Source organism: Ascaphus truei, chromosome 6, assembly GCF_040206685.1.
Source record: "Ascaphus truei isolate aAscTru1 chromosome 6, aAscTru1.hap1, whole genome shotgun sequence".
Taxonomy (NCBI): Eukaryota; Metazoa; Chordata; class Amphibia; order Anura; family Ascaphidae; genus Ascaphus; species Ascaphus truei.
Genome location: NC_134488.1, coordinates 34685717 through 34695926, shown reverse-complemented (window position 1 = coordinate 34695926; position 10210 = coordinate 34685717).

Below are 10210 nucleotides of genomic sequence, written 5' to 3'. Positions count from 1 at the left end.
GAAGATCTGCTGCCAAGCACGCGACTGAGTTCCGTACCCTCGCCGCGGAGACTCTATGGAATGATGAGGCACTCGCCGCTGCATACTGGCACGGTCTCTCTGAGACCTTGAAGGATGATCTTGCTACTCATGCCCGGCCTTCTTCCCTGGAGTTGATTACTCTTAGTGTACGTATGTACCAGCGCACCCAGGAACGACGGTACGAGGGACACTGTTCTCGTTCTCTTCCTTCCCCTGTTGTGTCTCACAGGTCGCCTACTTCACCTCTCCTGGCACAGGATGCCGATGCAAATCGGTAGCCAACAACTTCGGGTCACGGAGAGAATGTAACGCCATCAAAAGGGACCCTGTTTCTACTGTGGCTCTTCGGAATATCATCTCCAGACCTGTCCACTGAAGCCGGGAAACGGGAACACCCAGTAAAGGTAGAGGGGCTTCTACTGGGTACTGTCTCTTCTTGCCCCTCTCTCCCTGAAAATGTCCCAAAGAAGTTTATGCTTCCTGCTACCCTGGAGGGTCCTGACCTCTTCCTGCAGGTAAAAGCTTTTATTGACTCTGGATCTGGTGGTAACTTCCTGGATCAAACCTTTGCCTCTGAGAACAAAATTCCTATGGTTAAAAGAAAAGCACCTCAATCCTCCTCGAAAAAGGTGCTTAGAACCCTTGATAAGGCAAGATCGGAATTAAAAGTACTACAACTTGACGAGGTAGAGAGAGCGCTGAAATGGACCAATCAGAGGTTCTATGATAGGGGTAACAAAGCGGACAAACTTCTGGCCTCGAAATTAAGAGGCATTAAGACTAAGGCCCAGATCACGAAAATCAGGACCAAAAACGGCCAAATTTCATACAATGAGAAAGACATTGCGCGCGAGTTTGCGGAGTTCTATACAGACCTCTACAACCTCCACCCCCCCCAATCAGTTAAACGATAACGCCAAGATGACCTCCGAGTATTTAACCCAATGTAATCTTCCGTCCCTCTCACAAGAAGAACTTGAGTTCTTAAATCAGGAGATAACCCGAGAAGAGCTGGATAACGCCATCTCCTCACTTAAAATAGCTAAGATGCCCGGGCCAGACGGGTTCTTCAACGCTTATTACAAGAAACTAGCAGCACCCCTCTCCCCGCATCTCCTGGAAATGTTCAACTCTTTCCTACAAGGAGAACCGATACCAGGCACAATGTCAGCAGCCAATCTGGCTATCATACATAAAGAGGGCAGGGACCCGCTCCAATGCGGCAGCTACCACCCAATATCCCTATTAAACACTGACCTCAAGCTTTTCAGTAAGATCCTAGCAAACAGACTGAACCCTATTCTCCCCAGACTAATTCATATAGACCAGGTGGGCTTTATGTCAGGAAGACAGGCCTCTGACAACACCCGCAAAATTATTGATATTTTAGACCACATGCACCTCAAACAATCCCAGGCCCTGATCCTCAGCCTCGACGCAGAGAAGGCCTTCGACCGAATCAAATGGTCCTTCCTTGACCAGACTATGCGCCAGTTCGGTTTCTCGGGCCCATTCCTCGAAGGGGTCCGAGCCCTCTATACCAACCCCACTGCCCTCCTAAAACTACCAGGTGGGCTCTCCAACCCAATAAAGATCCAAAACGGTACCAGACAAGGTTGCCCCCTATACCCCTTACTTTTTGCCCTGTCTATAGAGCCGCTAGCTGCTCGGATCAGAGCTGAACCCAATATAAAGGGCATTCTAATCGCAGACAGGGAATACAAGATCTCCCTGTTTGCGGATGATGTTATTTTAACCCTATCGGAACCGCTCACCTCCCTTCCCAACCTAGAGAAACTCTTAGACCATTTCGGCCATCTGTCGGATTACAAAATAAACACGGACAAATCAGAGGCCCTCAACATTTCCCTCCCAGATCCCATATGGAAAATCCTACAAAAATAATTTTAATTACAAGTGGTATAGCTCCCACATCAAATACCTGGGGATAAAAATAGGGAGCTCATACAGCTCACTGTACCAAGCCAATTACCCCCCCCTCTTCCGCCAGATCAGGAGAGACCTTGAGGCCTGGCAGGCCCACCAGATCTCCTGGTTTGGCAGAATAGTATCCGCCAAAATGAATGTCCTCCCCCGCCTGCTCTATTACTTCCAGACCCTCCCTGTCCCTGTCCCACTAACAGAACTGAGGAATATCCAAGCCCATATTCTGCGCTTCATTTTGCAGCAACGGAGACCCAGAGTCCCAAGGTCGGTACTTCTGGCGTCGAGGACGAGAGGGGGCCTGGGGGCACCGGATGTAGTCCGGTATTACCAGGCGGCCCAGCTGAGGCAGGCGGTGGTGTGGAACAGCCCCCCGACCTCTAATTGCTGGTTAGAAATAGAGACGAATCACGCGTCCCCAAACCCCCTCTCAGCCCTACTGTGGGCCCAGACCCATAAAAGTAGAAAGCCCCCGAGACTCGACCTGGGGGCAATGAGATGCACGTGGTCGACACGGTTAAAAACTAAAGGGAAATATGGCCTAACTTCAACCCCATCTCAACTTACCCCCTTATTTGGAAACCCGGATTTCCCGCCCGGCTGTTCCCGAACCCAATTCGGCCAATTTCAAGGCCTAAATATCAGAGTGATTGCGGACTTACTGGAAGACGATGAGGTAATGCCCCTCCGAGAACTGAGAGTTAAATTATCGTCCCCTGATCTCCCCATATTCCAATATCTGCAAATCAGACACTTCCTGAGAGCCCAATCCCCTAATCTAAAATTCCCAACGCGCTCCAGATTCGAGACCCTATGTCTCAAAGGCGAGTACTAAAGGGGCTTAATCTCTGAGATATACAAAACATTGGAGGCAGCCCAGCCCCCCCCCCAACCACTCATATATGCAAAAGTGGAGCGAAGACCTGAACAGCACCATAGACCTCGAGGACTAGGAGGATGTCTGGGAGGCTGCTACCAAAACATCAATTTGTACCGTCACAAAAGAAAACATCTACAAAATACTATTTCATTGGTACCTGACCCCGAGTAGACTGAGCAAGATCTACCCAGGCACCTCCGACGAGTGCTGGAGGGGATGTGGTCAAAAGGGTGACATGTCCCACATTTGGTGGACATGCCCGGAGATCCAAAGATTCTGGACCCAGATCCAGAGCCTCCTGACTGAGACTCTGGATGTGGAGATCCCACTGGACCCCTGACCTACGTGCTGGGAAAACCAATCGATGACCTCCCTGCCCCCATAGCTAGACTCACATCTGCGATCTTAACGGCCGCCAGATGCTGCATCGCAGCGGCCTGGAAAAAAGTTAAAGCCCCCTCCAGGAGAACGGTAATCACAAGGATAGATGGGGTCATGAGTATGGAGAGACTGACAGCCATGCTGAGGCAAAAAATGCCACAATTCTATAGAACCTGGGAACCTTGGCCGGGGTCAGGAACCCTGACACTGGTACAAACCTTACTGCAACACTAGATCCCGCACTTCCGAACCTTAAGTCGCCCCACCCCCGCCACAACCTCCCCCCCCCTTCCCCGCCCCCCGCTCTCCTCCCAAGTCGTTCCCAACTATCCACCTGCCCTTCGTCATTCCCTCTCTTTTCACCACTGTAAATGGAAAAAGGTTTATTGTAAGCACCTATTGGTCTCGAGGCCATTGACGGTCGCCCGCTCCAGCCAGCATTTACCATCTGGAAGTCCATCCCTCTCACGCTGACCTTGTCAGACGGTCATAAAGAGGTAATAGTTTTCGATATCTTCCATTCTCCCACTGTTCAACTTATTTTAGGATTGCCTTGGCTTCAACTCCACAATCCGCGCATTGATTGGACCGGCACCCTGCCTATCCAGTGGTCTTCTTCTGCTGAGTCTGCTCCCACGTCTCCCCCTGTTGCGGTGCTTGCCATCCTGGATTACGTTCCTTCCAATCTATCGAGTCTACCGACCGTGTATCATGAGTTCTTGGATGTGTTCAACAAGGTACAAGCTGAGGTTCTACCTCCCCATCGTCCGTACGATTGTCCTATCGATTTGATTCCAGGGACCATCCTTCCAAAGTCGAAATCGTATCCTTTGTCCGTTCCTGAAACTGAGGCCATGACGTCCTACATCCAAGAAAATTTAGAGAAGGGATTCATCTGCAATTCAACCTCCCCTGCTGGGGCAGGCTTCTTCTTCGTGAAGAAGAAGGATGGATCACTTAGGCCGTGTATCGACTTTCGCAGACTCAATAAAATCACGGTAAAAAATCGGTACCCTCTTCCCTTAATCTCTGAACTGTTCGATCATCTTCAGGGGGCCTCTATCTTCTCCAAGCTCGATTTAAGAGGGGCTTATAATCTCATTCGCATAAGGGAAGGGGACGAATGGAAAACCGCGTTTAATACGCGATCTGGACATTATGAGTATTTAGTTATGCCCTTTGGTTTATGCAATGCTCCTGCCGTCTTTCAAGAGTTCATGAACGACATCTTCCGGGATGTGTTGGGGACATTTGTCATAGTATATCTGAATGACCTTCTCATTTTTTCTAAAAACTTAGATGAACACATTCACCATACCAAACTGGTGCTGTCTAGGCTCCGTTATAATCGCCTGCACGCCAAGATGGAGAAATGTTTGTTCCACCAGACTTCTACTGCCTTCCTAGGCTACATTATTTCTGACCAAGGTTTCTCTATTGACCCTGAAAAACTGAAGTCTGTCCTCGACTGGCCGCTGCCTAATTCGCTCAAGGCTGTGCAGCGTTTCCTCAGCTTTGCCAATTATTACAGGTAATTCATCCAAAAAAATTCTTCTATTGCTCTTCCCATCACCGCCTTGACCAAAAAAGGCGCCAATCCCACCTCCTGGTCCTCTGAAGCTATTGTTGCTTTCGAGGTTCTTAAAAAAAGCCTTCGTTTCCGCACCCATCCTACGTCACCCGGATACCTCTATTCCCTTCACCTTGGAAGTTGATGCTTCGGACGTGGGAGCTGGTGCAGTTCTCTCTCAGAGATCCTCCCCCCAAGAGAAACTCCATCCCTGTGGGTTTTTTTCACGGAAATTTTTGGCTGCTGAAAGGAATTATGATGTTGGTAATCGTGAACTTTTGGCCATTAAACTGGCTCTTCAAGAGTGGAGGCATCTTTTGGAAGGCACCAAGGAACCTGTTGCCATCCTCAACGACCACAAAAATTTGCTGTATATCGAGGGGGCCCGACGGTTGGGTTCTCGCCAAGCTCGGTGGTCTCTCTTCTTCTCCCGTTTTAACTATACAATTTCGTACATTCCTGGTACCAAAAATGTTAAAGCGGACGCTCTCTCGCCAGTTCGCCACGGAAAACTAATCTAATGAAGCCACGGAACCAATTCTTCCTGCCAAATGCATAATCTCTGCTAATAATTTTGATGTGTTGGAGGAGATTAACAAAGCCCAGGTTCACATTCCCAGCAGGTTCAGGGTACCAGAAGGATGCTTATATGCAGCTCCACGGTTTCGCCACAAGATTCTACTTTGGGGACATTCTTCTAGGTCTGCCGGTCATCCAGGATTCAAGAGGACAGCGGACCGCATTAAACGGACATTTTGGTGGCCGAAGATGAACAAAGACATTTTTGATTTTACTAGTGCTTGTCCAGTATATGCCCAGAGTAAGACGCCCCATCACAAACCTTCTGGCCTTCTCATGCCTCTCCCCATTCCGGAGCAACCCTGGAAACACATCTCTATGGATTTCATTGTCGAATTTCCCAATTCCAAAGGAATGAATACCATTCTTGTTGTAGTAGACAGATTCTCTAAACATTCACACTTCATTCCCCTCAAGGGTCTTCCTAATTCTGCTACTTTGGCCGATATTTTTGCCAAGGAAATTTTCAGATTACATGGCGTTCCCATTTCAATTGTCTCTAACAGAGGGTCTCAATTCATCTCTAATTCTGGCAGGCGTTTTCCCAGAGACTCGGAATTTCCCTTCATTTTTCTTCCGGATACCATCCTCAGACCAATGGTCAGACCGAAAGGATGAATCAAACCCGAGAGCAATATCTCAGATGTTTCGTATCGGAGTCACAACACAACCGGGTGGACCTGTTACCATGGGCCGAATTTGCGATCCACTCTCTTAAGAATGAGTCTACTCAAGAGTCTCCCCTTTTCATTAATTTCGGCTTTCACCCTAGTAGTCTTCCCCTCTCCTCCCCCCCATTCTGGCATTCCTGCAGCCGACTCCCATGTTACGACCCTGCAGAATTCTTGGAAAAGGATCCTTAAGTCCTTACAATCTGCTGTTTCTAAACAAAAGACCAAAGCAGATCGTCGTCGCCAACCAGGTCCCTCATTCAAGCCTGGTGACAGAGTGTGGTTGTCCTCGAAGAACATAAGGCTTAAAACTCCATCTCCCAAACTGTCACCAAGATTTCTGGGTCCGTTCAAAATCTTAGAAAAAAATCAACCCAGTCGCCTAACGCCTACCTCTACCCCCCACCATGAGGATCCCTTCCGTATTTCATGTGTCCCTGCTCAAGCCTTTGGTCCGGAGCTCGCATTTCCCGGATCCTTCCCGTAAACCCAACCCAGTGTCCACCCTAGGACATCAAGAGTACGAGGTTCACTCTCTCATTGACTCGCGCTGGTCAAAAAACAAGCTCCAGTTCCTCGTCCACTGTAAGGGCTACGGTCTGAAGGAGCGTTCATGGGTTCCGGCAAGTCACATTCATGCTCCTCAACTCCTCCAGAAATTTAATCAAAAATTTCCCCAGAAACCGTGGCTGGATTGCTCAGAGATCGATCCTCAAGGGGGCGATACTTTGACGGTTCAGGGGATTCCTTCCCCTCCATGTGTCCCTGACGTCCCACGCTTGCGTACCCTCTCTGATCTTTCCCCTGCTAACCTCCTTTCCTCTAGCCGCAGCTGTCCCTCTCCGGCAGTCTCTGACGTCATCCCGGTGTCAGCGCGCGCTCCCCGCAAGGCTCGCGTACCTGCTCTGTTTCCCGTTCCCTGCTGCGGTGTTCCCGGCTCACGGCCCCCCCGGTCTCTACTCCTGTCCCCTTACCCCCGGTGGCTTTTCCCTGTGTCTCCTGCATCCTCAGCGGGTGCCCCCAAGGCGCGGTGCTCCGCGCACCTCGTGACGCAGCCTGTGCGCGCGCACTCTAAACTTACAGAGGATGTGCGCATACGTTCCTCTTCTAGGCTCTCTCAAACTCCTGGCTCCTCCTCTCATGCCCTGCAGGCTATCTCCCTCACTGGCTCGCCTGTCTCCTCCTCTTTTCCTCCTCACCTATCCCTGCTGTCTACCACTTCACCCTCTGCTCCTCCTCTCTCTCCTATTGGTGTTCCCTCCTTTATAACCCCTGTCTGTCCTTTCTCTCATTGCTCTGCATAGTTCTTGTTACCTCTGTGTGTGCAGTCCTATGCTTGGCTCTCCTCTGTGTTCCAGCTTTGTTCCTGCTCCTGATTACCCCTGGATTTCCCTGGTTTGACCTCTGCTCGTCCTGGACTACTCTGCTCTCTGTTGCCCTTGAACCCTGCCTATGAACACAACCCTGCTGACTTCTGTGACCCCTGGACTTTGGTTTACGAACTTTACGATTCTGACTTTTGTATCCCTGGACTCTGGCGCACGGACACCACTACTCTTACTCTGTACTCCAAAGGCGTGCAAGTATTACTAACCATCTCTCTACAGGCCTGGCAATGCCATACCACACTCCGGGCACGCCCTCACTGCTGTGGGTGCGTGGTAATACCCTTCCCACCTCAGTACTGGGAACTGGCCAAGTCTGTGGGCATACAGGCGTGACACATTGGCTTACGAACGTTACCCTTCTTCGCCAGAGCTGTCAAGTACGGTATCATTTCTATTTTTGTTTACCCGGACCATCTACGCTACTTCCACACTCCGGCCGTGCCCCCGTTTACTGTTAGGTGTGTGGTATAACTCCTTTCCACCTCAGTCCCGGGGTCTCGTCTGGCTTGTGGGCAGGCCGAGCGTTACATTATGCAGAGCCAAACAGACCCAGGCCCCCCTGAGGTGGAAGATACCTTAACCACCATTCCCAAACACTTTAACTTTTTGGATAACCAAGTCTCTTCCCTTAACCAGCAAGTTAATACCCTCTCTCTTCAGATTCCCCAGGGCAATGTTCCCACTTCCTCTTCCATAGTATCCCGTGAAGGAACAGGGTCCTCGGAGTTGCGGATTCCTACGCCCAGTAAATACACAGGGGACCCGCTTGCATGACGCGGTTTCTTAAACCAGTGCGAGATACAATTCGAACTGTCACCTTCTTGCTTCCCCACGGATCGTACTAAGGTAGCTTATGTGTATTCCCTTCTTACCGGGGATGCCCAGGCCTGGGCTTCACCAATCTGCGAGTTGAAACCTGAACTCCATTACAACTTTTCTAATTTCAAAAGAGAATTTAGTTTAGTCTTTGACACCCCAGGACGCAGTGATATGGCGGTGTCCTCCTTGTTCCATATTTCGCAGGGTCGGAGATCAGGGCACGTTACGCTCTGGAGTTCCAGACAATCGCAGCAGAGACTGATTGGAACGATGAGGCTCTCTCCGCTGCCTTCCGGGAGGGGCTTTCGGAAACGTTAACGGACGAGTTGGCGGCTCGTGAGAGGTCATCCTCACTAGAGGCCTTAATCGCTTTGTGCGTTCGGGTGGATCAAAGACTTCTGGAGAGGCGGGCTGAACATCAACATCCTCGTACTGCTATTTCTTTGATTTATAATTTCAGGTCTCCTCTCCTTGTACTACCCGCATTGGAAGCTCCGGAACCCATGCAACTGGGCACTCATCACCTTTCTTCTACGGAGCGACTACATCAGAGAAATGAGGGCCTGTGCTTCTATTGTGGGTCTCCTGGGCACATCCTGCCACGTTGTCCTTTGAGGCCGGGAAATGCCAATGCCCAGTGAGGTATGGGGGAATCTCACTGGGTACCATCTCTGCTTCCCCCTCTCCCTCACAGCGTCTTCCTAAACGTCTTCTATTATCGGTCCTCCTAAAGCACGCCAACATCCAGACCCCTGCTCAGGCCTTCCTTGATTCCGGTTCCGGAGGAAATTTTATAAATCAGGCGTTTGCTACCTTGCACAACATTCCACTCTGGGAGAAAGCCTTTCTGGTCGGATTAGAGGCTATTGATGGTCGACCACTGCAGCCAGCTTTCATTACCTTGGAGACACTTCCCCTAGAACTTTCCATAAATGATGGACATTGTGAAATGATTTCCTTTGATGTCATACACTCTCCTTCGGTTCACATCATCCTGGGTCTACCATGGCTGCAATTACACAATCCCATTATCAGTTGGACTGCTGAAGTTCCTGTTCTATGGAGATCCTCCCAAGTAGAAGTGTCTGCTCTGCCCGCTGCGGTACTGGCCGTCTTGGGAGACCTCGTCTCCACAGGACGTCACCCTTCCGGACGTCTATTCGGAGTTCCTGGATGTCTTCAGTAAGGCCAAATCCGAGGAACTTCCCCCTCATCGCACTTTCGACTGCCCGATTGACTTAATTCCGGGTGCCCCATTTCCCAAAGCTAGGTCTTATCCGTTATCGTTACCTGAGACTGAGGCCATGTCCGAGTATATCTCTGAGAATCTTTTAAAGGGCTTCATTCGGAAATCTAGTTCTCCCGCTGGAACAGGATTCTTTTTTGTAAAGAAGAAGGATGGGACTATTCGCCCGTGCATCGATTTCCGTGGCCTAAACAAAATTACCAACAAAAATCGCTACCCTGCCTCTTGTTCCAGAACTCTTCGATAGGCTGCAAGGCGCGACCATTTTCTCCAAACTTGACCTACTAGGAGCATACAACCGGATTCACATCCGCAGTGGAGACAAATGGAAGACCGCATTCAACACACGCAGCGGTCATTATGAGTACCTGGTGATGCCGTTCGGGTTGTGCCATGGATCCAGAGAAGCTCAATTCCGTACTCGAATGGCCTCAACCTAACTCCTTAAAAGCGATTCAGCGCTTCCTCGGCTTTGCAAACTATTACAGGAAATTTATTGCTGGATTTTCTACCTTGGTGGCACCCATTACGGCCCTTACCAAGAAAGGGGCCGATCCGTCCTCATGGCCCTTGAAGGCCACTCATCTCTTAAAAAAGCCTTTGTCTCGGCTCCTATTCTGCGACATCCCGTCCCCACCCTCCCCTTTACTTTGGAAGTTGACGACTTCCGACGTAGGAGCTGGCGCGGTTCTCTCTCAAAGGACCACCACC